This window comes from Alligator mississippiensis, chromosome 5, assembly GCF_030867095.1.
Source record: "Alligator mississippiensis isolate rAllMis1 chromosome 5, rAllMis1, whole genome shotgun sequence".
NCBI classification, from domain to species: Eukaryota; Metazoa; Chordata; order Crocodylia; family Alligatoridae; genus Alligator; species Alligator mississippiensis.
The window spans coordinates 90,589,591-90,617,079 of NC_081828.1; positions in this window are offsets into that span (position 1 = coordinate 90,589,591).

Sequence of the window (27,489 nt, forward strand, 5' to 3'; positions counted from 1 at the left end):
GGCCTCATACATATCCCTCAAAAAATTAAAAAATGCATTAGTTTTAACTGAATGCTTTAGAGAGATTAAGAACAAACAGAAGTAATTTTTATAGTCTTACTGTCTCTGACTTGCATCACACTACTGCTGTGAGATAGTAGCTGCAAGGAAAAAAGAGTCATAATGAGCAAAGAGAGGAGCTTACAAAATTCTAGGAAATGGCATTGAGGTTGTGAATCTTAACTTTCCTTATACTTCAATAATAGGATCCAAATGAAATGGTGAATAGTGTGACTTCATGGGATAACACAGCCTCAGAGTATGTTTTGTTTCATTTTGTTTTTCTTTCTCACCTTCAGAAAGCCAGGAAGTCTCATTTTCCCAAATAGAAAACATGCCCTTTAAAGACTAAGAGCCAGATTCAGACCCCCACATGTTCAACTCAATTTACTTAATTGGTATTGTTCCAGTTTATAGCAGCCAGAGGTTAGCTCTGTAGCTAATTGTTTTGTTTTGTTTTATTTTTTCAAAGAAAGCCTGAAATGCTATTTCTTAAAAGAGATAGGAAAGAAAAAAAGGTCAATTCAAACCAGTAAGTGCTGACATAATAGTAATAACAGCCATTCATTATATTTATGTAATTATTCTTTGTTCCTGGTAGAACTTCTTAAGCATTAGACCAATGAGCTTCAATTTAAACATAAATATACCCTCTGAGGTGACGAAACACCAAGGAATTTAAAATATTACTGGTAGTTGTGATCCTAGCTTAGAATTTAGTCCTACAAACATGTAGCAAGCATCCTTATTCACATAGTCACATAGGGCATATCCACACATGCAGGCATGTGCACTTGCAGCAGCTCAAATAGAAGTGGTGCAAATTTGAGCCAAGGCTTTTTTGCCTCAGCGCAGGTACCCAGACATGCACTTTGGTGTGGGGCAAATTGTGCCATGGGGCAAAATAACCCTTCCTGGCTCCTCCTGGATCTGCAGCCAGGGGGACCTGGAGGTATAAAAAGCTGCCCTGTGCTGGCCCCAAGCAGCTCAGGCTAGTCACTCTTAGGAGCTTCTGGGGTCTGGCCAATTGGTATCTGGGGATACTATCCCATGTGCCAGCTAGACTGCTGCAGCAGCATCCCAAACCCGTTTTTTAAAATACCCTCAAATCCATGTTCTTCCACAATTAGAACAAAAGACCACTACACACACACACACACACACACACACACACTGGGGGAGGGGAGGATCAATCAGTTGGGCAATGCTTTGTTGATATATTTACAATGTTAAAGCAATTTGGAAGCCTACCAGTGTCTCTTTCATTATAATAAAATACATTCCAAATATCTATATGTGTTGATGTGTGCCTTTGGTTTTCTTCTCACATGATGGGTGTGTGATGAGGGGATGTGGGGTTTGCAGGAGGAGGGTAGGAAGGGGTGTGGAGGAAGACAGGTGGGTGTATGGGTGGGTTTGAAGGGATGTGGGGAGGTGTGAGTTAGTGTGTGTGGTGATTGTGGGGGGACTGTGAGTGTGGGAGGAACTTGCGGTGGGGCTGCTCAGGAGGGTGGGTCCCCTGGCCCCAACAGGGTGCAGCCCCAGCACACAGTGCATGGACTGCCCCCCCTGCAGAGCTCCAGCTCCCTCTTGCAGGGTCCCAGGCACCCTGCAAGACCACAGCCCACACCCCCCTGACAGGGTCCCAGGAACCCTACAAGCCCACCCTGTGCAGGGACCACAACTTACCCCCTGCAGCAGCAGTGGGAGTGGGATGCTCAGAGCCCACTGCTGCCAGGCCTCCCCCCACCCACAGCTTGGCATGGCCTTGAGTGGCTCAGGATCAGTGCTTCCTGTGCCTCTCATCAGGGACTGGCACCACTCAGTGGTGTCATCCAGGGCTGGTGCAACTCATGGGACCACGTGTTTTACTGAGACAGGTCCTGCCAGCACTGAGGTGGTTCACACCGCCAGGCTGGGCCAGTTCCATGGTGGCAGGACCTGGTTCAGCATAACATAAGGTCCCTGCATGCCACGCCCGGTCCTGTTGCCATGGAACCAGCCCAGCCTGGCAGTGCAAGCTGCCCCAGTGCTGGCAGGACCTACCTGGCTTGGCTGTGTGCCGCACTGTGTCCTGCCTCCAGTGGCAGTGATGCTAGACCAGTTGTGCTTGCAGGGAGGAGGTGCACAGTGGGACCTGGCCCGGCATGACTCATTAGCTTGGCTTTTTGCTGAAGCAGACTGCATGGCTCTGGGAGGCATGGCTCCTGTGCAAATGTATGCTATCTGTGTGGCCCAGGGCATACATTTGCACAGGACCCGTGCCTCCCAGAGCTGCATGTCCCACTCTGATGCAAAGCCAGGCTAGAGAGCCACACCAGGCTAGGCTGGGTTGGGTCCCACCATATGTTTGTGGAGGGACTTCAGGGGGAGCTGCCACATGTCTGCCCCTCCACATGGCCCCTGCAGCTTCGGTGGCAGCAGGCAAGCAGGGCCATGTGGGGCTATGGCTCTGCTGCAGACACAGTGGGTGGCGACGTGTTGTTATGTGACCCAGGCTCCATACATGCTGAATGGACCCGGCCTGGCCTGTCCAAGCCCGTGCACTAGTGGGCCAGGTCAGGTCTGTTCAACATGTATGAAGCCCAAGTCACACAGTGCTGTATCGCCACCAGCTGTGCCTGCGGCACAGCCATGCTGCCTGCTGCTGCCCGTGCAGCAGGCAGGCAGGCACATGGCAGCCCCTGCTCGAGCCCCTCCATGAACCCACCCACATATGGGACATCTCCCCTGCCATTCCCCACCCCCGACATCCTCCTCCACTCCCCATAGCCCCCAACAACCCTCTCCACTCCCAACACCCCCCCCCAATATCTCCCACCACTCCCGACACTTTCCGACATCCCCCTACCACTTTTCATAGCCCCCAACATCCCTCTCCATTCCCAACACTCCCCAAAATCTGCCTGGCACTTCCCATACCCCCAACAACTCCTCCACTCCTGACATCCCCCACCACTTCCCATAGCCCCTGACATCCCCATGCCACTCCTCACACCCACCCATGCCCACCAATACCCATAAACCCACCCACCTCACATCCCTAATTTACCCTTGATAGTGCTGGGGGCAGCAGGAGCACCACAGAGATGAACATCCCTCCTGGAGGACCAACTCCTGGGTTGCCTCCAGGCATGGTTTTGGCCAGTGCCTTGCCTGGCTGTTCCACAGTGCATTGGGGTTTTTTTGACCAGAGGTCTAATTTTGCCCAAGCACTGCAAACATGCAGCACAGGGAGCAGTTTTTTTGTTTCTGTATGTGCATCTTGCAGCATCTCAAAGGGGTTTGAGGGGTTCAAGATACATGTGCATTCTCATCTGGACACACCCATAGAGTTCCAAGAGATTATGTTTAAGTGAAGTTACTCAAATATGTTTGTAAGTTTCACCATATTGTTTAACCCTTACAAAGCTCTTAAAATTAATGGAAGTTTTGGTGGTGTGTGTGTATGTTGTTTGGTTTGAAATACATTTATATTAATAGCTGTCATTTGAATTTTAAATATATGCTAATTTAATTTTAATGGGATTTCAGGGCTCCGTGCAACTTTGAGGAATTATTCAGGAATGTTGAGCATTGGGATTGGCCTATGGCACATGGTTGGTTTAATAATTGCATCAACTCTGGATAAGAAGAAACAATGATCCACTTATTGCCCATACCCTAGTGTTTAGGGAACTCACTTAGGGACTGAAATACCTGATCCCACTCAAACAAAGCATATTTCAACCCACATTACTTTTCAAGAAATGTCCTAACCTCCAAGCTATGAGCCTAGGTAGGGCTGAAGGCATTTCATCTTCCTTTCAAATTTTTCCACTGCCAAAAAGGAATGCTTCATGATGCCAGGACAACAAACAAGGAATGTTATTTTGTAACCTAATGAGATTAGCTCCCCTTGGAAGGGAGGGAGCTGTGCACTTTTGCTCTTGCTCCCAAGGCTGTGTATGCATTTTCTCTACTAACTATTACATTGAAAATAGAATTATCCTCCTCAGGGGGACATACTTTTGGTGACAAGAATTTTCTATGTTTTAGACATGTAGCAAGTGAAATAGGATCCATACCTCTAGTAGTAACAGATAATTGTTTGATTCTTCATTTACCGCTTCACTGCTCTAGACACTTTTTTGTGGTATTCTGCCCAAGCAGTGAAAACTTAGAGGTAAACAATGGATATCCCTAGAGTAGCTATCTCTTATTTAGTTGAAGCTGTTTCTGTTTCTTTATCAGACCTGAGAAAGGGCACTTTGTGTCTGAAGGTTGTTTAACATCTCTCTCAAATATACAGTTGGTCCAATAAAAGATATCACCAGTAAATCCTTGTTTCTCATGTATTTACCCAGCAAAGACACTCCAGCAGACAAACAGAATGAGCTTTAAAATCTGTACAAACCTACTACAATATATGAAGAAAACCTCTGGTGACTTCATACCCCTGATTGTCATATACCATTCCACAATGGAATCTATAATAAAGATCATCAGACAATTACACCTTATACTTGAAGTGGACAAGACCTTGAGAGAAATATTATCCCACCACACATGCATACACACAGATTTCTGGCTTTTCAAAAATCCACAACTTTGTTTGATTCATCAACAAAAGTGAATTTCTTAATGATCAGCATATACCAAGTGGAACCTAAATCTGCCTAAGTAGCAAAAGCAAAGCCTGTTGACATATGTCCTCTGTTGCTACTGTCTACACACTACACAATACAACTGTCATAATTCACCAAAACTGATATGCCTGTCAAACATGCAATATAGCTATCTCATTCAATACAGTAAATTCCCTTATAGAAACTATGGCCAAGTACAGACATTACACTTTTACCAGTATAAGTGATCAGAACCTGGTCTATACCTGTAACTACAGAATTTCAGTGCACAGACTGGTTTAAAAGTGGTGAAATATGGTCTAAGATTTCCTCCCATCACCAAAGGGTAAATGCACATTCTGTTTGCTACTAATCTAAACTACACTGCTTGCAGAAAACTGCATAAAGTAGATTGATTCCACCATGGGTTTTTTGAACATCTGTACCTAGCTTATGTGAGTAAAGCTAAATAATCACTATAGTCCAAAATGAAATCTCATAGAATAACAGAAACACCCAATCACCTGTGGTCACAGAACAACCACTCCATTTCTAGCCTCATAGTGACTGTACTCAAGGGAAAGCTACAAAATGCCTTCCAAAGATGACCCTGAGAACACAGTGGTTTCATGGATCATTCTAATTTAACCTGTATTTCTTCTAATCTCTATGTTCTCAACATGTAGTAATAATCCTTTCCTGATTTTCAATGATCTTTTACATAGGTTACATATTCAACAACACTTCTCTTGTTTTGAAACTAGCTCTAATAGCTTCTCTTTGATCGTATTTTACAGCCCTCCTTCATTCCTTTAGGTGACTTTCTTCAATTACTTATGGAGACCAACACAAGCCATTATCTTATCTGGTAATTTGTTTAAGTTATACCTGCATCTTTCCAAAACTTTAGAAAAAGCACCTTATTCCTGAAAGCTTGTGTAACACTGCTCCTATATGTTTTTCCAATAAAAGATATTACCAGAAAACCTTTCTCTTCTAATATTCCATGGACCATCACATCAACAACACTCCTACCCTTCTGTAAATCTAGCAATATTAGTAAAAACTAATGGTAGGTCTCCACAGTTTCCACTGAGCTTTTGTGACTGAAAACTAAATCCTGCCTATTCACCCCTGCCCTTCACAAACTTAGGTGGTGAGGATGCTCTGGCAATGTCCCCTGCCGCCATTTTCATAGATTTCATAGATGTTAGGGCTGGAAGAGATCTCGAAGATCATCAAGTCCCTAAGGCCCATCGCACCAAGGCCCCTGCCCCGCCAGAACTGAGCAACAGGTACGCACCTCTCGCTGCTCCAGCAGAGCCTGCTGAGTTGCTGGCTCCCACAGGCAACATGGGCCCAACTGCAGCTACCGCCCCTGCTCTCCCCAAGACAAAACGTAAGGTGTTTGTTGTGGGAGACTCCCTCCTGAGGGGGACTGAGGGGGGAATCTGCCACCCTGACCCCTTAGCCCGGGAAGTCTGCTGCTTCCCGGGTGCCCGCATCTGGGACATTGTAGAGAGGATCTCAAACCTCCTCAAACCCACAGACCACTATCCCATGATCCTTAATTATGTGAGCACCAATGACACGGCTCGGAACGCTCCCAGCCGGGTCATGAGGCACTACAGGGATTTGGGAGCGGGGCTAAAGGGTCTGGGGGCACAGGTGGTGTTCTCGTCGACCCTCCCAGTCTCAGGCTATGGGCTGAGGAGGGAGAGGAGGATCCATGTGGTCAACCAAAGACTGCGGCCCTGGTATCGTCGGAAAGGCTTTGGCTTTCATGACCACAGCCCGCGTTTTGGCGAGAGAGGCAGCGAGCTGCTGGAAAGAGATGGCCTCCACCTCTCTCCCCTAGGGAGGAGGCTCTTCTCAGCCAGACTGGCTGACCTGCTCCACCAAGCTTTAAACTAAGCCCACTGGGGGACGGGGGGACTACCGCCATTGCTGGCCTGCTGAGCAATCCTTGCAAAGCCAGCGGGTCAAGGCACTTAAGGGAGCCCACCCCTAACCCAGCCCTGGTAAAATCTGTGGGCAAGGAAGGAGCCCCCCAGGGGCCACTTGCCTGCCTGTACACAAATGCCAGGAGCTTGGGGAATAAGCAGGAGGAGCTCATCCTCCTGCTCAATGCAAATAATTATGATGTCATAGGGATAACGGAGACCTGGTAGGACTCCACCCATGACTGGACCACGGGTATAGATGGCTATACCCTGTACAGGAGGGATCGTGTAGATAAAAGGGGCGGGGGTGTAGCTCTCTATGTTAAGGAAAGCTACACGTCCCTGCAAGCTGATATTGGCGACCAGGGTGGATGACTGGAGACCCTCTGGGTTAAAATCCGTGGGGAACATGGCACAGGGGACACAATGGTGGGAGTCTACTACAGACCTCCCACCCAAAGTCCTGAGCTTGACCAGGAGTTTGCCCGGGAACTGGCTGAGGCAGCATGCTCCAGGACCATGGTTGTCATGGGTGATTTCAATTACCCGGACATCTCGTGGGAGGATCACTCAGCAAAATCTGAGTGGTCGCAAAGCTTCCTCTCATGCGTGGACAACCTCTACCTGACTCAAGAAGTCTATGGGCCAACGAGAGGCAAAGCGCTGCTCAACCTGATACTGGCTACTGGGGATGACCTAGTCAGTGACCTAGTGATCGATGGGAAGCTGGGTGACAGCGACCACCAGCTGATCACCTTTACCATCCATTGAAAAGCTGGCAAGTCAGTCAGCAACATGGAAGTCCTTGACTTCAGGAAAGCTGACTTTGACAAGCTCAGGAGGCTTGTCAGTGAGGCCCTAAGGGACCATGACCATGGGGAGAGGGGAGTTCAAGAAGAGTGGTTGCTCCTCCAGGGAGCGATACTCAGTGCACAAACTAAGTCTATTCCATCTCGGAGGAAAGGCAGCAAGAGGGCACAGCAGCCCCCCTGGCTCTCCAGGGACCTAGCAGACCTCCTGAGGCTAAAAAGAAAGGCCTACAAAGGATGGAGGATGGGAGCCACCTCCAAGGAGGATTATTCTGCACTGGTCCGGTCCTGTAGGGAGCATGCCAGGAAAGGCAAGGCTGCAACTGAACTCCAGCTAGCTTTGAGCGTCAAGGACAATAAAAAGTCCTTTTTCAGATACGTGGGGAGCCAGAGGAAAAGCAGGGGCAACGTTGGACCCCTGCTGAACCAGATGGGGCAACTGACAACTTACACCCAGGAAAAAGCCAACCTATTAAATAGGTACTTTGCGTCAGTCTTTCATCAGTCCCATGGGACGCCCATGCCCGCTACGGGACAGGGAAGTCCGGGTGAGGGTGATCCCCTGCCCTCCATTAATGTTGACTTCATGAAGGAAAATCTTGAGAAGCTGGATACCTTAAAGTCAACCGGCCCTGACAATCTTCACCCCAGGGTACTCAAGGAGCTGGCGAGCATCATAGCCCAGCCTCTAGCACGGATCTTTGAAAACTCTTGGCGCTCTGGTGTAGTGCCCGAAGACTGGAAGAAGGCCAATGTGGTGCCTATTTTCAAGAAAGGGAGGAAAGTGGATCTGGCTAACTATAGGCCCATTAGCCTGATTTCTATCCCGGGGAAGATCTTAGAAAAGTTTATTAAAGAGGCCATCCTTAATGGACTGGCCGACGCCAACATCTTAAGGGATAGCCAGAATGGGTAGGTCTTGCTTGACCAATCTCATTTCCTTCTACAACTAGGTGACCTATCACCTGGACAAGGGAGGAGAGATTGATGTCATATATCTTGACTTCAAAAAAGCCTTTGATCTGGTTTCCCATGATCACCTCTTGGTGAAACTGGCCAATTGTCCCCTTGGGTCCTCCACGATCCACTGGCTGGAAAATTGGCTCCGTGGTCAGACCCAGAGGGTAGTAATTGATGGAAGTCACTCATCATGGTGTCCTGTGACCATTTGGGTCCCCCAAGACTCTGTCCTTGGACCCATACTGTTCAACATCTTCATTAATGATGTGGACACTAGAGTCAGAAGTGGACTGGCCAAGTTCGCCGATGACACCAAACTTTGGGGCAAAGCATCCACACCAGAAGACAGGCGGGTGATCCAGGCTGACCTGGACAGGCTCAGCAAGTGAGCAGACGAGAGTCTGATAGTGTTCAATGCCGATAAATGCAAGGTTCTCCACCTTGGGAAGAAAAACCTGCAGCATCCATATAGGGTCGGCAGTGCTATGTTGGCTAGCACTATGGAAGAAAGAGACTTGCGGGTCATCATTGACCACAAGATGAACATGAGCCTGCAGTGCAATGCTGTGGCTAGTAAAGCGACCAAAACGCTGGCTTGCATCCATAGATGCTTCTCAAGCAAATCCCGGGATGTCATTCTCCCCTTGTACTCGGCCTTAGTGAGGCCACAGCTGGAGTACTGCATCCAGTTTTGGGCTCCACAATTCAAAAAGGATGTGGAGAAGCTTGAGAGAGTCCAGAGAAGAGCCACGCACATGATCAGAGGTCAGGGAAGCAGACCCTACGATGACAGGCTGAGAGCCCTCGGGTTCTTTAGCCTGGAAAAGCACAGGCTCAGGGGTGATCTGATGGCCATGTATAAGTTTATCAGGGATGACCACCAGTATCTGGGGGAACGTTTGTTCACCAGAGCGCCCCAAGGGATGACGACTAGGTCGAATGGTCATAAACTCCTGCAAGACCGTTTCAGGCTGGACATAAGGAAGAATTTTTTTACTGTCCGAGCCCCCAAGGTCTGGAACAGCCTGCCACCGGAGGTGGTTCAAGCGCCTACATTGAACACCTTCAAGAGCAAACTGGATGCTTATCTTGCTGGGATCCTATGACCCCAGCTGACTTCCTGCCCTTTGGGCAGGGGGCTGGACTCGATGATCTTCCGAGGTCCCTTCCAGCCCTAATGTCTATGAAATCTATGAAAGTCCGGACCCCTACCCCAGGGGCAGGAAGAAAGCTGGGGTCAAACGATCCCAGCAAGATAAGCATCCAAATGCTTCTTGAATTAGTCCAGAGTAGGTGCCTGCAGCACCTCTGGAGGGAGTCTATTCCAGGTCTTGGGGGCTAGGACAGTAAAGAAATTTTTCTTTATGCCCAGCCTAAAATGCTCTTGGAGGAGTTTATGACCATTGGTCCTTGTTTTTCCTTGGGGTGCTCTGGTGAACAGACATTCTCCCAGATCCTGATGTACTTATAGGCAGCCACCAGATCCCCACTGATTCTGCACTTGTCCAGGCTGAAGGGTCCCATGGCTCTTCACCTTTCTTCATAAGGCCTATTCTCTTGCCCTCTGATCACGGGTGTAGCTCTCTTTTAGAGTCTCTCATACTTCTCAATATCCTTCTTGAATTGTGGATCCCAGAATTGGATCTGGTACTCCAGCTGTGGCCTCACCAAGGCCGAGTACAGTGGGAGGATGACATCCTGAGATTTGCTTGAGAAGCATCTATGAATGCAAGCCAGAGTATTGTTTGCTTTTTCAGCTGTGACATCACATTGGTGGCTCATGTGCATCATTGTGGTCAATCATGATCCCCAAGTCTCTTTCAGTCATGGTGCTAGCAAGCATAGCGCTGCCAAGCCTATAAGCATGCTGCAGGTTTTTTTCTCCTGAGGTGGAGTACCTTACATTTATCTATATTGAAAGTCATCAGGTTTGTACCCGCCCACTTACTAAATTTATCCAGGTCAGCCTGGATCACTAGCCTGTCCTCCAGGTGGGGGCTATGCCCCAAAGTTTAGTGTCATCGGCGAACTTAGCCAATACGCTTCTGATACCAATGTCCACATCATTGATAAAAATGTTAAAAAGAACCGGTCCAAGGACAGAGCCTTGGCGGATGCCACTGGCCATGGAGCGCCAGGATGATTCTCTACCATCAACCACTACTCTCTGGGTCTGACCTCGAGCCAATTACCCAGCCATCGGACTATGGTGAAGCCAAAGCCACAGTTGGCCAATTTTTCCATGAGCAGGTCATGGGTCATAGGATTTTCAAGCAAATCAGAGACAAGAGATGTGGAGAGTAGCAAGGTCCACAATGCTTTAGTTCTGCATTTGCAGCAAATGGGGAAGATGATAATCTATGGAGGTTAGTTTTTGATGGCAGCCTTGAGAGCACTGCAGAAGCAGTGTAGACATTGTCTAAGAAACAAAAGACTCAGTTCTATGATACTCCCTCAATTGATGACAAGAAGTCAGATGGTATTTGGATGATATTGTAGAGTAGTTGCTTTGATTACAGTGTGGTTGTTTCCAAAATATACGTAGCAAATATTGTCATGACCAATGATTGTGTGTGTGCTTCGGCACTGCAGAATTATTTCCCGCCACATGGAGCTTTCTTTGCACGGTGTGATTCTCAGCTGCAGAGAAAAAACCCCGATGCAAAGGAGTTCCCACTGCTCGCATGCAAATTTGTTCCCCATTATTGGCTGTTTCTAAATTATTCCCACGTGGCGGCTAGCGATTGGCTTGCTAGCCATATAAGAGGCTTGAGCAGTTTCCGCCCAAGTTGGAGATCTCTGGGGAGGACCTCATTTAGGGGGACTCCGCATCCATCTCGTGGAGATCTCTGGGCCACGTGGTAGAGCCTAGCAAACTCTGCGCGCGTCTCAGCGCCGACTGGTGGTTTGATCACCCATCAAGAGTCTCTCCCCGTCGCCAACCGATCCCTCGACATACCCCTACTCTGCACGCTCGTTGAGAGTCACCTTTCGGACTCTCATTTTGGTATCCAGAGCTCTGCCTGGTTCATTTTATGGAGCCTAGCAAACTCCGCGTGTGTGTGTCTTCGGTGGAGCCTAGCAAACTCCACGTGTGTTTATCTGTAACTGCAACACAAGCAAGTTTTCCTGCCTGCACCGCGACCATCTACGGTGTAAGTAAAATAATCTTTAATCAACCTCCACGCATCAGTGCCTAATTCTAGTTCACTGTGCCGACTATCCCTGGCCCACGTGCCTGGGCTGCTGGCCACAGCCCCTCTGCCCCGACATGGCGACGAGGATGGGATACGGGGAAAGCACGATAGAACTAGAATTAGTTGAGAACTCCCCTTGGTGAAGTGGGAAATGTGACATAGCAAGCGTCGTGGAACTGGAGGCACATATCGCTTACCACCAGGCGGGCGGAACAGGTGAAAGGTTTATCAGCGGATGCCTTTCGCTGAAGGGAGAAGAGGGAGCTTCCAAAGATGGAGCCCCAAGAGAGAGGGAAGTGTATCTTCACCCCACAGCATTTGGGTGTATAATGAATAATGAACGGGTCCTGTTTAGGCCCCTCGACACTGTGTCCCTTGCCAGAGTCAACCCGGCAGGCGCAGTAAACCCGACCCTCACCCAGGAGTGTGTCTGTTGCCTAAGATGTGCTCGGGAGAGTGAAGAACCAGTGCCGATCGACCGGTTCACCCCCTTTATGGTGGCGTCTAGATTGAGGGATCGCAAGCTTCCATCCGAGCTCCGCGAAGATCTGGAGACGGAGGGACGCGCCGTAGATGAGAGGGTGGTTCCGAAGTACGACAAGGGGAGAATGTTAACTGCAACATTTCGTACCATAACTGATTTGATGCAGAAAAATGCAAGTTTAAGAGCCCAGCAGCATATGGCCGTTCAAGCGGTCAAAGAGGTGGCTGAGAAAGAAAATCTTGAGATGCCACGCCAAGATGGCGCCGAGCAGGAGAGAGACCGCATGGAAGAACTGGAAGAGAAGGGCGGAGCTTCAGAGAAACTCGCGAGAGTTCAGCCGGCGACCCCACCCATCGACGCAGCCTCACTTCCGGCGACCATGCCTTCTTGCCGACGGAGGGGAGAATCAAATGGAGGAGTGCATCCGCCCCTCCTGCCTGAAGCAATAACAGCAGCGATGACTCCTGCAGCAGCAGTTCAACCTGTAGAAACAACCAGCCGAGTCTCTACTGCCTATTACGCTCGCACCAGAACTGAACTACAGGAGTTGTGTAGAGAATCAAAAATCCAACCCCAGGAAACCGTAGTTGTATGGTTGGGACGTCTGGTCGTGGAACTTGGGTCTGACCTGCTGAAACGGGAAGAAGCAAGCTTCTTGGTCAGACAAGCATTGTGGAGTAGAGGACATGTCACTGACATCGACATGGTGACGTTTAACGCTCACTGGCCTTTTCCACTTCCAGCGCTTGTTGCAGGACAGATAAGCCAGAAAGCTCACGCATGGCATGACAGACGGCCAGAACATACCGGCGCAGAACATCTTATGTTAGCAAACATTGGAGTATCATACTGTGTCTGGAACCCCAGAACATGTACATTGGGACTGACACCACTCCAGCAAATAAGACCATGGCCTCACCATCATCTACAAAACCCTGGAACTGTTCCAGTGACGATCCACAGCATAGATAGTTGTCTTGAGGTTTATGGACGAAAGAACATCGTTGTCCTCCGGATTCTGCTTAACCCAATGGTGAGCCAACCTGTGAGTAACCTCCTTCATCAGTTGTCACGACTGCGTATCCTGATGAAGCCAAGATTATCCAGTGATTGGGAACGTCGACACCCGACTGAGGCTCAAGGTGCAAGACATCATGAATCTGGTCATCCCCCGTTGCCACAGAGAACACCAGAGGAGCGATTCATGTTTGGATTCCTCCTACAGCGCTCTGGACTCAGTAAACGGCAACTTCGGATTTTGGGAGACGCAGGCCAATGGCGATTGGCATATGAGTTGAGTTTTCATTATTTGGAAGAGCTAGACGACGGCTCCTCAACGATTTCATCTAGTTGATCATGCAAGAGAGAGTTGGCTCCACTCTAGCCATGTTTAAACACCTGTATTATATGTTTTTAGGAAGTGGTAGTGCATTTAACTAACTGCCCTATTGTGTGCGGGTTTTTGTAAATATTTTGATATACGTTAACTTATTTCTGAGAGTTTTGTTTACAGGTTCAGGACTCAGAGTGCGTGGCGGAGAGAAGTCCTGAGAAACAGAGGGACAACATCATCGGCAAAAGCGAGGACTTGATGCACGCCTTCGCCATGACACCCACTGAAGCCCTAATCGTGCAGTTTTTTGTTATGAATCTGGTTATGTGTGTATGTGTATGTGCCGGCTATTATTTAATTCGATTCCTGGAGAACTAACTTTTTATGTTAGCTAATTTTGTGTTTACCCATTTAGTTCAGCAACCAGTTGTGAGAGCTTTCGACGACCCGAGTGACGAGCATTTGGTATAATTCAGCTGTGCCTTCAGCAAGGGGGGATGTCATGACCAATGATTGAGTGTGTGCTTTGGCACTGCAGAATTATTTCCCGCCACATGGAGCTTTCTTTGCACGGTGCAATTCTCAGCTGCAAATTTGTTCCCCATTATTGGCTGTTTCTAAATTATTCCCACGTAGCGGCTAGTGATTGGCTTGCTAGCCGTATAAGAGGCTTGAGCAGTTTCCACCCAAGTTGGAGATCTCCGGGGAGAACCTCATTTAGGGGGACTCTGCATCCATCTCGTGGAGAACTCTGGGCCACATGGTAGAGCCTAGCAAACTCTGCGCGTGTCTTGGAGCCAACTGGTGGTTTGATCACCCATCAAGAGTCTCTCCCCGTCGCCGGCCTATCCCTCGACGTACCCCTACTCTGCATGCTCGTTGAGAGTCACCTTTCGGACTCTCATTTTGGTATCCAGAGCTCTGCCTGGTTCGTTTTACGGAGCCTAGCAAACTCCGTGTGTGTGTGTCTTCGGTGGAGCCTAGCAAACTCCACGTGTGTTTATCTGTAACTGCAACGCAAGCAAGTTTTTCTGCCTGCACCGCGACCATCTACAGTGTAAGTAAAATAATCTTTAATCAACCTCCACACGTCAGTGCCTAATTCTAGTTCGCCATGCCGACTTTCCCCGGCCCATGTGCTCGGGCTGCTGGCCACAGCCCCTCGGCCCTGACAAATATAAGCACTAAAAAGCATAGTAGAGAGGCAAGAAATCTAGCCAAGGAATCTGTAGCAAATTAATATGTTAAAAAACTTATTTCTGGTGAAAAATCTTTTGCCATAGTCTGAGTTGCCTCCATAAATAATGTATCTTCAGTGTCCCATGTCTGTAAATTCTCTGTTCTAAATTAGATAAACTGGATTATATTCAAAATGTTCCTAAAACTTATGTTCACCGCCATTTAAAACTTCTGGGAAAAAGTAAGAAACAGGGACAATAAGCCTCTGATGAGACCTCTCTAGGTTAGTTAGTGTTCTGCTTCCTTTGCTTGCTGGTGTCTGACAGAAAAATGAGAGTGAAAAAGAGAGGCCTGTTCATGTGCAGGTGAATGGCAGGAAGGAGAAGAACCAATGGCTAAAATTTCTTCTGTTTTGTATTTTCATTTGTAGTCACTTGCTTCTGTTATTTCCCTTTGTATAAGTAATTAATATCATCACTCATGCTACTATTTACACTTTATCATCTTCATCATATACTATATGGAAAGGGGAGTTTAAAACAAGGTACAAAAAGGCAAAGCCATTGAGATAAATTGGCATGTTGCAAACATTCTAGAAGAGCTTTTAAGCAAACCAGCTGGGATACTATTTCTGGTGTGTACCAAGATAGTGTAATCTGATGCACCATTTTTTGCTTCCCATTTTTTCTCCACTGTCCTAGCAAAGTTAGATTAATGAATGCATGCAAAAAAAGTGTTATAAACCAACAGGGAATCATTTCCCCAAACTGGATTGGTCATGCAGGACTAGATCTTATTTCATGTAGTGAACGTAGATGTCCAAGTGCAATCCCACTCCGCCCTGCTAATGTCCCTGAGAAAACATGCACATGCCTAATTTTTAATATGGTATCATCTTTTATAAAATTATTGAAAATCATTATATATCCACTCTGTCACAAGGCTGAGCATTCTAAAAAAAATTGTCCAACCAAATGTTCTACCAACTGAAAGGTACCGAAAATAATTATCCTTTGTCATCAGCTATGGCCTGGATTAGCAATACATACTTCTTTTCAAAGGCTGTGACAGTACTCTTAAGAATTGCAATCCCTTCCAAACAGAAAATTAATCTCTAACATTCTTGCACTTCATATTAACATCTCAGTAATGAGAGGCATAACCTCAGACAGTGAATGTTTGCATATTTTGCTGCCAATATGTGGAAGAGTCAAACAGTTACGTATCTTTGACAACAGATTGGCTCAGTTTTAGGCAATATCACAGGAATGCTTATTTCTAATAAAGCTTCTGGAGCTTGAATCAGCATATGAAACGGAAATATGTAGTTGCACATCATAAATGATTGTATTCAAAGCTGGACATTTCTGTTATATACTTTTGTTAGAACATTGAAAACCAGCTGGAAGGTTTTACTTGCCTCAAAGGCACACACATGTGGTTTATTTATTTCAGATGACAGCAATATAATAAAAATAGTCATGGACTCCTGAGTTTCATGAAAGCCAGTTCTTTTGAAAGCATAATTGTTTTATTTGATTTTGTAGTGTTTTCATGATAATAAACAGCAAGTGATAATCAGGTTAAGAATGATTTCTATCAATGATAGCCTACAACAAAGTAGGTGGACAAATGAAAACCTATTTATATGAAAAAATGTAAACATTTCAAAGTAGTTTTCATTTTGAAGTGTTTTTTAAAATGGTTTGCTCTTTAGAAATCTTCCATTATCTTCCATTATTTCTAAAATATACTTCCAAAATGTTTATTGAATGTGATTGAAATCATAATTGGAATGCTGTAACAAAACAGGAGAGAGTTTTGTTAAAAAGAATTTTAAAATATTTTGATTAAATATATCATAAAATAGTTAAAACATTCAGAAGAATTAATGAAAAATAGAAAATGTAGGCAAATGGATACAAATCTACACTATTTATGTGATTTTCTATCTCCTTCACATTTCTACAACCCACACACAAATATTAAAAGTGCAACTAGGAATTTTATGAACAATTTTCAACATTGACAGAAGTACAAAAAGCAATACATTTAAATACATTTAATAAAATCCATCTTCTAGTTCCTGACTATTTGAAAAATGGACAAAACACACTCTGGGCATAATAGTTGTATGGAACTGCTAAGACATTAAACAGGAATAATAAAACCAAAATATCCCATTATTAATCTTACCTGCATCTGCATTTATAATTCTATATTTGTATTCTCTACCAATTTCAAATTTGGCAATACGATGCACACTGAAAATTACTTATCTATTCCAACCTGGGGATCATAAACACAGGATTTCACATGCCATCCACTATCTGCTGGAGACAAAACTCTCCATCTATTCTTCCCATAAATGTATCCACCATAACTGTAAAGTAAATCAGGTTCTTTGTACCCACAAGCTCCTTCAATTTTCTTTCAAAACAAAAGGTCTACATTTCTTTTACCATATTAATATCCCTTGGTTGAACTCATTCTGATTTAGGTTGATCTTTGAAAATCGATCACCAGAACTTAACACAATATTTTAAAAGAGGTTTTAACCCTGCCTTGTACAGTGATACCAGTAACCTCCATGTCCCTACTGTGTATACCAAACAATATGCCTGAACACTGCGTTAGCTTTATTCATAGCTGTGTCAAATTGATTCGTCAGGGTCATCCAATGATCTATCAGTTACTTCTCTTTTTTGTTTGTCTCACACCTTCATATATTTCATAGACATTAGGGCTGGAACGAACCTCAGAAGATCAGCAAGTCCAGCCCACCACCTGAAGGGCAGGAAGTCAGCTGGGGTCATAGGATCCCAGCAAGATAAGCATCCAATTCTCTCTTGAACGTGTTCAATGTAGGTGCTTGAACCACCTCTGATGGCAGGCTGTTCCAGACCTTGGGGGTCAGACAGTAAAGAAATTCTTCCTTATGTCCAGCCTGAATCGGTCTTGCAATAGTTTGTAACCGTTCGACCTCATCATCCCTTGGGGCGCTCTGGTGAACAAACGTTCCCCCGGATACTGGTGGTTACCCCTGATAAACTTACAGGTGGCCATCAGATCACCCCTGAGCCTGAACTTTTCCAGGCTAAAGAGCCCCATGGCTCTCAGCCTGTCATCATAAGGTCTGTTTAGCTGACCTCTGATCATGTGCGTGGCTCTTCTCTGGACTCTCTCAAGCTTCTCCACATCCTTTTTGAATTGTGGGGTGCAAAAAATGGACACAGTACTCCAACTGTGGTCTCACCAAGGCCGAGCACAAGGGGAGAATGATGTCCCGGGATTTGCTTGATAAGCATCTATGGATGTAAGCCAGCGTTTTGGTCGCTTTACTAGCTGAAGCATCACGTCAGACCCCCAAGTCTCTTTCTTCCATAGTGCTAGCCAGTGTAGCACTGCCAAGCCTATAAGGATGCTGCAGATTTTTCCTCCCAAGGTGGAGAACCTTGCATTTTTCAGTGTTAAACACCATCAGATTCTCATCCGCCCATTAGCTGAGCTTGTCCAGGTCAGCCTGGATCGTCCTCCTGTCTTCTGGTGTGGATGCTTTGCCCCAAAGTTTGGTGTCATCAGCGAACTTGGCCAGTCCACTTCTGACTCCAATATTCACATCATTAATGAAGATGTTGAACAATATGGGTCCAAGACAGAGCCTTGGGGGACCCCACTGGTCACAGGGCACCATGATCATAGAATCATAGAAGTAGGATCGGAAGGGACCTTGTAGATCTTCAAGTCCGACCCCCTGCCTGGGCAGGAGGGAAACTGGGCTCAAGTGACCCCAGCCAGGTAGGCATCGAGCCGCTTCTTAAAGACCCCCAGGGTAGGAGCCAGCACCTCTTCCCTTGGAAGTTGGTTCCAGATCCTAGCCGCCCTAACTGTGAAGTAGTTCCTACGGATGTCTAATCTAAACCTACTCTCCAACAACTTGTGGCCATTATTCCTTGTTATCTGGGGGGGGGGGGTGCTAGGGGAAACAAGGTCTCCCCCAAACCCTTCTGGTCCCCCCTAATGAGTTTATAGATGGTCACCAGGTCCCCCCCTAGCCTTCTCTTGTGAAGGCTGAACAGGTTCAGGTCCCGTAGCCTCTCATTGTAGGGTCTGCCCTGCATTCCCCAGATAATGATTGACTTTCATCAACAACCACCCTTCTGAGTCTGACCACAGAGACAATTTCCCGGCCAGCAGATCCTGGTGGACCCAAGGATACACTTGGCCAGTTTTGTCAAGAGGTGATCGTGGGATACCAGATGGAAGGCTTTTTTGAAGTCAAGATATATGACATCAATCCCTTCTCCCTTGGTTGGGGGGTAGCACTCTATGTTAATGAGCAGTATACATCTTCCACCATCAAGGTTGGGGTGGAGGAGGGGAACACCGAGGCATTGTGGGTCAGGATCCAGCGGGGGGGGGCAGGGGAAAGGGACTTGGTTGTGGGGGTCTACTACAGGCCTCCTCAACAGGATCAAGAGCTAGATGATGTATTCTCCAGGCAGCTAACAGATGCCACACAGGCAAGGGAGGAGATAGTCATGGGAGATCTAAACTACCCAGATATCTGCTGGGAGGAGCAGAGAGCCAAAACAAGCTGCTCATGGAGGTTCTTACACTGTGTGCAGGACCTCCACCTAACCCGGGTGGTGTCTAGTCCCACCGGGGGTAGTGCCTTGCTTGACCTGGTCTTAGCAACAGGGCATGATCTCATGCAGAACATGCAAGTTCATGGTAACCTGGGAGATAGCGACCATTACTTGTTGAGTTCACTATCCAGCGAAGGGTGGGTAAGCTAACTAGTGGGGCTAAGGTGTTGGACTTCAGAAGGGCCAACTTTAGCAAGCTTAGAAGGCTAGTTAGTGAGGGGATGCAACTCAAGAACATAAAGCATAGGGGGGTCCAGGTGGGTTGGAAGTATCTCAAGGGAGTGATCCTTGGGGCTCAAAAGGAGTCTATCCCATTACGTAGGAAGGGAGGTAAGGGGGCAAAAAAAGCTCCCTTGCCTGAACAGGGAACTCCAGGAGAGTCTGGGGGCAAAGAAAGAGATGTATAGTCAATGGAAGCAGGGAGTAGCCACCAAGGAGGAATGTATCTCCCTTGTGTGCTATTGCAGGGAATCAGTTAGACAGGCCAAGGCAGGGCTTGAGCTCAGGCTCACTTCAACAATCAAGGACAATAAAAAGTCCTTCTTCAGGTATATAGCGGGCAAAAGGAAAGCTCAGAGCAACATAGGGCCCCTGTAGGACAAATCAGCACAGTTGGTGGTTGACGCGGGGGAAAAAAGCAGAGCTCTTCAATGAGTTCTTCACTTCAGTATTTCTATGTACCGACCAAGCCAATTCCCCCACCTCGAGCATTGACGGACGTCAACATGGCACCAGTCTGCCTACGGTTAGTTCTGAAATAGTTAAGGAGCTCCTGGAGGAGCTGGATGGGTACAAGTCAGCAGGCCTGAATGACCTCCATCGACAGCTGCTGAAAGAATTGGCCAGTGTCATAGCTGAGACATTGGCACAGCCGTTTGAGCACTCATGGTGCTCCAGCTAGGTCCCTGAGGACTGGAGAAGGGCCAATGTGGTGCCTATTTTCAAGAAAGGGAGAAGGGATGAGCCGGGTAACTTTAGCCCAGTCAGTCTTACCTCTATTCCTGGGAAAATGCTAGAGAAAATAATCAAAGAACACATTTGTGCAGGCCCAGCACGGGAAAAGATGCTGAGGGGAAACCAGCATGGGTTTGTCACAGGTAGATCCTGCATGACAAACCTTGTAGCCTTCCATCACCAGGTCACACACTGCCTGGACGCGGGAGCTGAGGCTGATGTCATCTTCCGGGACTTTAGGAAGGCCTTCGACACAGTTTCACACCCTATCCTCATTGGGAAGCTAACAGACTGTGGAGTGGACACCTACACAGTCAGGTGGGTGACCAACTGGCTTAGGGACTGCACCCAGAGAGTGGTGGTGGATGGTTCCTTCTTGGCCTGGAGGAAGGTGGGTAGTGGGTCCCACAGGGTTCGGTCCTCGGACTGATATTATTTAATATCTTCATCAGTGATTTGGATGAGGGCATGGAGAGCACCCTCTCCAAGTTCGCTGATGATACCAAGTTATGGGGCAAAGTTAGTACACTGGCGGGCAGGGAGCAGATTCAGGCTGACCTGGACAGTTTGGATCAATGGGCAGAGAGAAATAGGATGCTATTTAATAAAGATAAATGTAAGGTACTCCACCTGGGAAGGAGGAATCCCCAGCACACCTAAAGGTTGGGGAGTGTCCTTCTCAGCAGCTCGGAAGCAGAGAGGGATCTTAGAGTCATAACTGACTCCAAGATGAACATGAGCTGGCAGTGTAACGAGGACATCAACAAGGCCAATCACACCTGGTCGTGCATTAGCAGGTGCAGGACTAATAGATCAAAGGAGGTGATGCTCCCCCTCTATGCGGCACTGGTCAGGCTGCAGTTGGAGTACTGTCCAATTTTGGGCGCCACACTTCAAGAGGGACGTGGAAAATCTGGAGAGGGTCCAGAGGAGGGCCACTTGCATGATTAGTGGCCTTTGTGATAGAACCTATGGGGGGAGGTTGAGAGAGCTGAATCTCTTCAGCCTTCACAAGAGATGGCTGAGGGGAGATCTTGTGGCCACCTATAAATTTATTAGGGGTGGTCAATGGGGAATAGGGGATGCGCTGTTTACTAAGGTGCCGCAGGGAATGACTAGGAATAATGTGTGTAAACTAGTTGAGAGTGGATTTAGGTTAGATATTAGGAAGAAATTTTTCATAGTAAGGGTGGCCAGGATCTGGAATGGGCTTCCAAGTGAGGTGGTGCTATCACCTAGCTTGGAGGTCTTCAAGAAGAGGTGTTGTGGAAACACACGCAGCATACTTTTGGGTCAGGTCAGCAGAAGCTTTTATTCAAATGAAACTACAGCTGTAGGGGGGACCCCAAAGTGACATGGATTTCCCAAGCACTTGGAAGGGGTTCCCCCCCAAGAGCAAAATCAGGAGGCTTATATACTTTTTCACAGTTGCTACAACTCACGTGATCATATAGTGGAGTTTGTTAGAAAAAGCAGCTACAAACACTAGCTTATTACTACTTTGCTGTTATCAGGATGGGAATTATGGGGGAGACAAGGTTAGTTCACAAAGCGAGAACTAACACTCCCTTCTTGCCCCTGGAAATCAGAGTTTGTACATACTTTTTTCTGCTATCTTCAAGGCCGTGGTGAGCAAAGCAGTTGCAGAGGAGTTACAAAGTACAAACACTTTCCCTTATCTGCTCTATTATACAGAGCCAGCATTTCCCCACAAAGCAGCTATGTCATCTTATAACTCGTATGATCAAAGTTTAAGGCATTTATTTTTTTTTTATGATTCCACAGTCCCCCCTTTGAGACTATTTAGTCTCACTTTAGCCTTAAACTTCCATTCTCATGAGTCCCTTTATTTCATCATGCAGCCTTTCATGTTTTCTTTCAATCTGCTCACACTTTTGTAACACCATTATTCTAGACTCTGCCATATGTTTTCTTGCCTTGCTAAAGCTTCTCCTGCTGGCTTTCATGCAGCAGAGGATCAGTTGCACTAAGACATAAAACATTGTCAGAACTATAAAGACAAACAATATTCCATACAGGATTTTCTTGCCAAGGGTTCCTAAATTTGGGAACCAGGAGGTTAACCAAGACCACATTCCTTCCATATCCCGTTGATTAATTTGGCAAAGTTCGACAACTTCTTTTTCAATAATCTCCGCTTGATTTTCAAGGTCACTAGAGGCATAAGGTATATATACACAGCATTCAGACTTTATCAGGGCACATACTCCTCTTTTACTGGCTAGTATATAGTCTAGAGCAAGTCGATTTTGCAAAGTCATTTGTCTCATTTCTTTCATTTCTTTACTTATTTCATGGAACCCAATGGCAGTGGCATTGGCTATTTTTTCTAAGGATACTGCAACCTTCTGTATTTCAAACATAGCTAAGCCTGCCCCATAATTGGGGAACATTATACCCCCAAATCTTTGTTTTTCAGTAATTTTGCAAACATTGTGAATTTTTCCTTTTGGCAAATGTGATCTAATTGTGAAAGCGGGGTATGCGGCAGAAACATAGCACGTTCCTTCCCACCTGGAAGTAAGATTTTTATAAGTCTTGTTTCCACATACAAAATAATGACCAGCCAGTGCAGTGAAGGTGGTGCTACATTGAAGTTTCATCATCCATTGTGAATAGCACCCAGAAAATTTACTCTAAGGGGAGTAATTAAATATCCAGGAACCATTAGAAAGCCAAGCACCATTTACTTTAAATTCTACTTCGCATTTGCTAATTCCTACTGCCACACGTGATCCATTACAGGTCCAACAAAACTTTCCAGGAGTAGCATAGGCTAGTTGTATATAGTCAGACCGATTGCAGTTTATGTCTTGCCAAGTCTTGTTTCCATGGAAATCTGAATAATAAGGGGACAGCATCTGAGTTGTTTTCAAGGGTACAGGTATCATGGGTATTCCTCCAGTGGAATGGATAGGAACATGACTACATATCCAACAACTAGAGACATTTAAATCTATTCTTATTTGATTAACTAAAGACAAAAGTACATTTCCACAGGCTAAGCTCAAAAGTTCAGCATTAACAATCAAGATAGAAAAAAGCTTCATGTTCAAATATTATTCAACGGGGTCAGAGATGATATCTCCGTTCCACAACTGGTGAATCTGGCCGGGCTGAGGTGATGGGTTCAGGGGAGAGGTTACTAGCACTTGCACCCTGATGCTCCTCACTTGCCTGAGTGAGGTCCTGAGGGTCTTTGTCCTTGGCCTCAGGGAAAGGTCCCAACCTTGATTGGAATTCAGCTGCTTCGGGGTCCAATGGAGGTGATACCTTCTTGCAGTGCGAGGCGTGAGTCCACGTTTGGCAACCTTGGCAACAAACAGCAGTATTAGTGGTCAGAAGTACCTGGAAAGGTCCCTTCCATCTTGGTTGAAGTGCGTTTTTCCATTGATGGACCTTTACGTAGACCCAATCTCCTGGTTCAAGGTTGTGACAGGGAACATCCGGTGGTTGAGGCAAGGCTTCTTGGACCTGTGAATGAACAGACCTGGCATACTTCATTAATGCCTTGCAATAATTTAGTACAGTTTCATCAGTCAATTGTAGGTCTGTTTGGTGTGGGGCAACAGGTGGTGTGGCTGGCATCCTTATGGGTCATGCCATGAATATTTCATAAGGGGTTAGGCCATGTTTTCTGTTAACAGTGTTCCTAATGTGCATAAGAGCAATGGGCAGCGCATCAGGCCATTTGAGGCCTGTTTCAGTGCAAATTTTTTAAATGCGCGTTTTCAAATCAGAGTTTTTATGTTCTACAGCACCACTTGATTGTGGATGATAACTACAGTGTAGGTGTTGCTGCATGTTGAGTGCTTGGCAGATGTTCTTTACTACCTGTCCTGTGAAATGGGTGCCTCTGTTGCTATCTATTGTGAGGGGCAATCCAAATCTAGGGATGGATTCTTTGAGCAATTTCTTTGCTACAGTGATGGAATCAGCATGTACGCATGGGTAGGCTTCTACCCATCCAGAAAACACATCAATAATAACAAGAATGTACTCATAAGAACAGCACTTAGATAGCTGCATGAAATCAATCTGCAGATTCACAAATGGTCCCCATGGGGGGAGATGGGCTGCGGGTGTTGTTTTTACCTGTTACCCAATGTTGTGAGCTAAACAGATGGGACAGGAGCTACAGTACTGTTGTGCCATGGAAGGAAAATTTGGGGCAAACCAATCTCTTTGTACTGCAGCAACCATGCCCCCCAGTCATACTTTTCCTTTTTTAGGGCCTGATTTTAAGAAGGGCCAGACTTGAAAGGCTAGCCAAAGGGGACTGGTCTGCTGAAAAACAAACAAGAACAGAGTTAGGAGCCTGTGGGCCAGAAAGGGCCATGTTTCTGGCAGAACAGTCTGCCAGATCATTTCCTTGTGTGACATCATCAAAGTGTTTTACATTTAACAATAGCAAGAGCAGAAGGCAATTGAACAGCTTCTAAGAGCACTTTTACATAACAACCATGACTGATTTGGGTCCCTGATGAAGTGAGGAATCCTCTTTGTTTCCAGATTTGTCCAAAATCATGAACAACACTAAGAGCATACTTAGAGTCAGTATAAATGGTTGTGGTTTGATTTTTTGCAAGAATGAAAGCATGTGTTAAAGCAATGAGTTCAGCAACTTGAGCAGAATGAGCTTGGGGTAAAGAATAGGCTTCCAAAACAGCATACTGAGTGCATACTGCATATCCCACAACTAATTTGCCTGCATCATTTCTAAGACAGGAACCATCAACAAACAAAACAATGTCAGAGTTCGGGATAGGAATGTCCTTCAGGTCAGTTTGAGGGGTTAACAATTGAGTTGTGACAGACAGGCAATCATGAGGCTCACCATCAGAGGCAACTGGCAGAAGTGACACAGGATTCAGAATTGAACAGCTATTTAAGGTTACATTTGCAGCTGATAGTAGAAGTTTCTCATATTTAGTAAGACGGGAATTGGAAATGTGCTGAGTTTTGCCCTTGAGGAGAAGGGCCATCACAGCATGTGGAACTGCAACGGTTAAAGAGTGTCCCAAAACTAGAGTATCTGCCTTTTCAACCAACAAGGCAGCAACTGCAACTGAACAGAGGCCAGGAGAAAGTCCTGCAGCCACGGGATCAAGGGCAGAGCTGCATTACGCAATTGGGCGATGCTTTTTACCATGCAGCTGAGTGAGTACTCCTAAAGCAATTCCTTCCCATTCATGACAAAACAAGGTAAAGGGTTTCTTATAATTAGGAAGTCCAAGAGCGGGAGCAAGAGTGAGGGCTTGCTTAAGGGCCACAAATGCTTGTTCGGCTTCAGGAGTCCAAGGGAGGGGTTCCGGGGTGGTATCATGAGTAAATGCTTGCAAGGATTTTGCAAAAGCAGCATAACTCAGGATCCACTGTCTACAATAACCCGTTGCACCTAAGAATCCCCTCATCTGTTTTCTAGTCATAGGTTTGGGAATGTTGAGGATAGCTTCAAATCTACTAGGGGAAAGGTGTCATTCTCCTGCTGAGATATCATGCCCTAAATAGTGTACCTTAGACTTACAGAGCTGCAATTTAGATTTTGAGGCCTTGTGGCCTTTCTGAGCTAAAGCTGTGAGGAGTGTCAAAGTATTTTGCTTACAGGCCTCCAAAGTGGGTGAGGCTAACAACAGATCATCAATATACTGAACAAGGGTGGACCCCCCCTTTGAACATGATAGGATCCAATTCCTTCTTCAGGATCTGGGAAAACAGGGTTGGGGACTCTGTATATCCCTGAGGGAGTCTTGTCCAGGTATATTGGAATCCTTGATAAGTAAATGCAGACAGATACTGGCTATCCTCATGAACGGGGATAGAGAAAAAAGCAGAACAAAGGTCCACTACTGTGAAATATGTAGCATCTGAAGGGATACAGGAAAGAATAGTGGCAGGGTTAGCGACCATGGGGAAAGCGGATAGAACAGCAGCATTTACAGCTCGAAGTTCTTGCACAGTGATAAGTATCTTTACCAGGTTACTTGACAGGTAGGATAGGTGTGTTACAAGGGGAGTGTGTTGGGACAATAATCCCTTGCTCAAGGAGTGAGGAAATGACAGGCTTGATCCCTTCCTCAGCTTCCTTTGAGATGGGGTACTGTGGGACATGAGGAAGTGGCTTGGCAGGGTTCAAGGTGATACGCACTGGTTCAGCACTCAGCATGTGCCCCACTTCATTCGCACAGGTGGACCACAGCTGTGGAGGTACTCGTGCCAACAGTTCCTCTTGCAAGTAGGAAGTGTCAGGATCAGAGTACTCCTGGGTTAGCAAAGCCACAAGCTCAGTTTCCCTATGTTCCGATACCTCAACATAAACACCATCTGGGCTACAATAAATCACACATCCCAGTTTACACAGCAAATCCTTACCAAGAAGGTTGACAGGTGCACAGGGGCTAAGAAGAAAGGCATGATTTTCTGACAAAGGGTCAACAGAGATGGAGACAGGTTCAGAGACGGGATGTGGGATAGGTTGTCCGCCTATACCGACAGAATTTACAGTTTCAGGAGAATGAGGTAGGAAAGGAAACTCAGTAGCTTTTAGTGTGGAGCGGGAAGCTCTGGTATCAACAAGACAGGAGACGGGTTTCCCAGAAATAAGGCATTCAACAAACGGACCAGATTGGTCAGTAGCAAGCAAAGGAGCGATGATGTCACTGTCCCTCAGGCTGTCCTATTCAACACTGGGGAAATTGACAGGAAGAGGAGGTGGGGGCTGGGTCCTTGGCCGAGGCGGTTGGGGCATTTTGATTTCCAATGTCCTTCTTGCTTACAATAATGACATTGGTTCCCATAGCCTGGGTTTTGTGGGCCCGAGGATTTATCTCTTCCCCTGAATCTACCTGGGCCTCCCCTTCCCCATCAACATCCCCTTCCTCTACCTGGACCCTGCAACTGAGAAATCTGTAAGGCCATTAACTTAAACTCGGCATTGTCTTTGGACTGTTCCAATTTGTTATGAAAATGGTTAGCTGCAGCAAGGACTTCAGTCAAATCTTTAGTTTCCCAGCCAATAATTACTGTTTGAATTTTCTCAGCAATTTTAGGGTTAAGTCCCTGGACGAATGCTACCACTATTGCTTGTTTAGCATTTCTGACTGGGTCATCCATTCCTGAATATTGTTCAAATGCCTGTTTGAGGTGTTCCAAATAGTCACTGGGGTGTTCATTTTTGTTTTGTTTACAGGTATTTATTTTGGTCCAGTCTGCCTTTTTCGGGCAAATTGTGAGAACTGCCTGAACCAAAGCATTTCTCTTGTCAATAAAGTCTTGGCCAGTCCCTGGGTTGTGATCTGGCCAAGTACAGGCAGC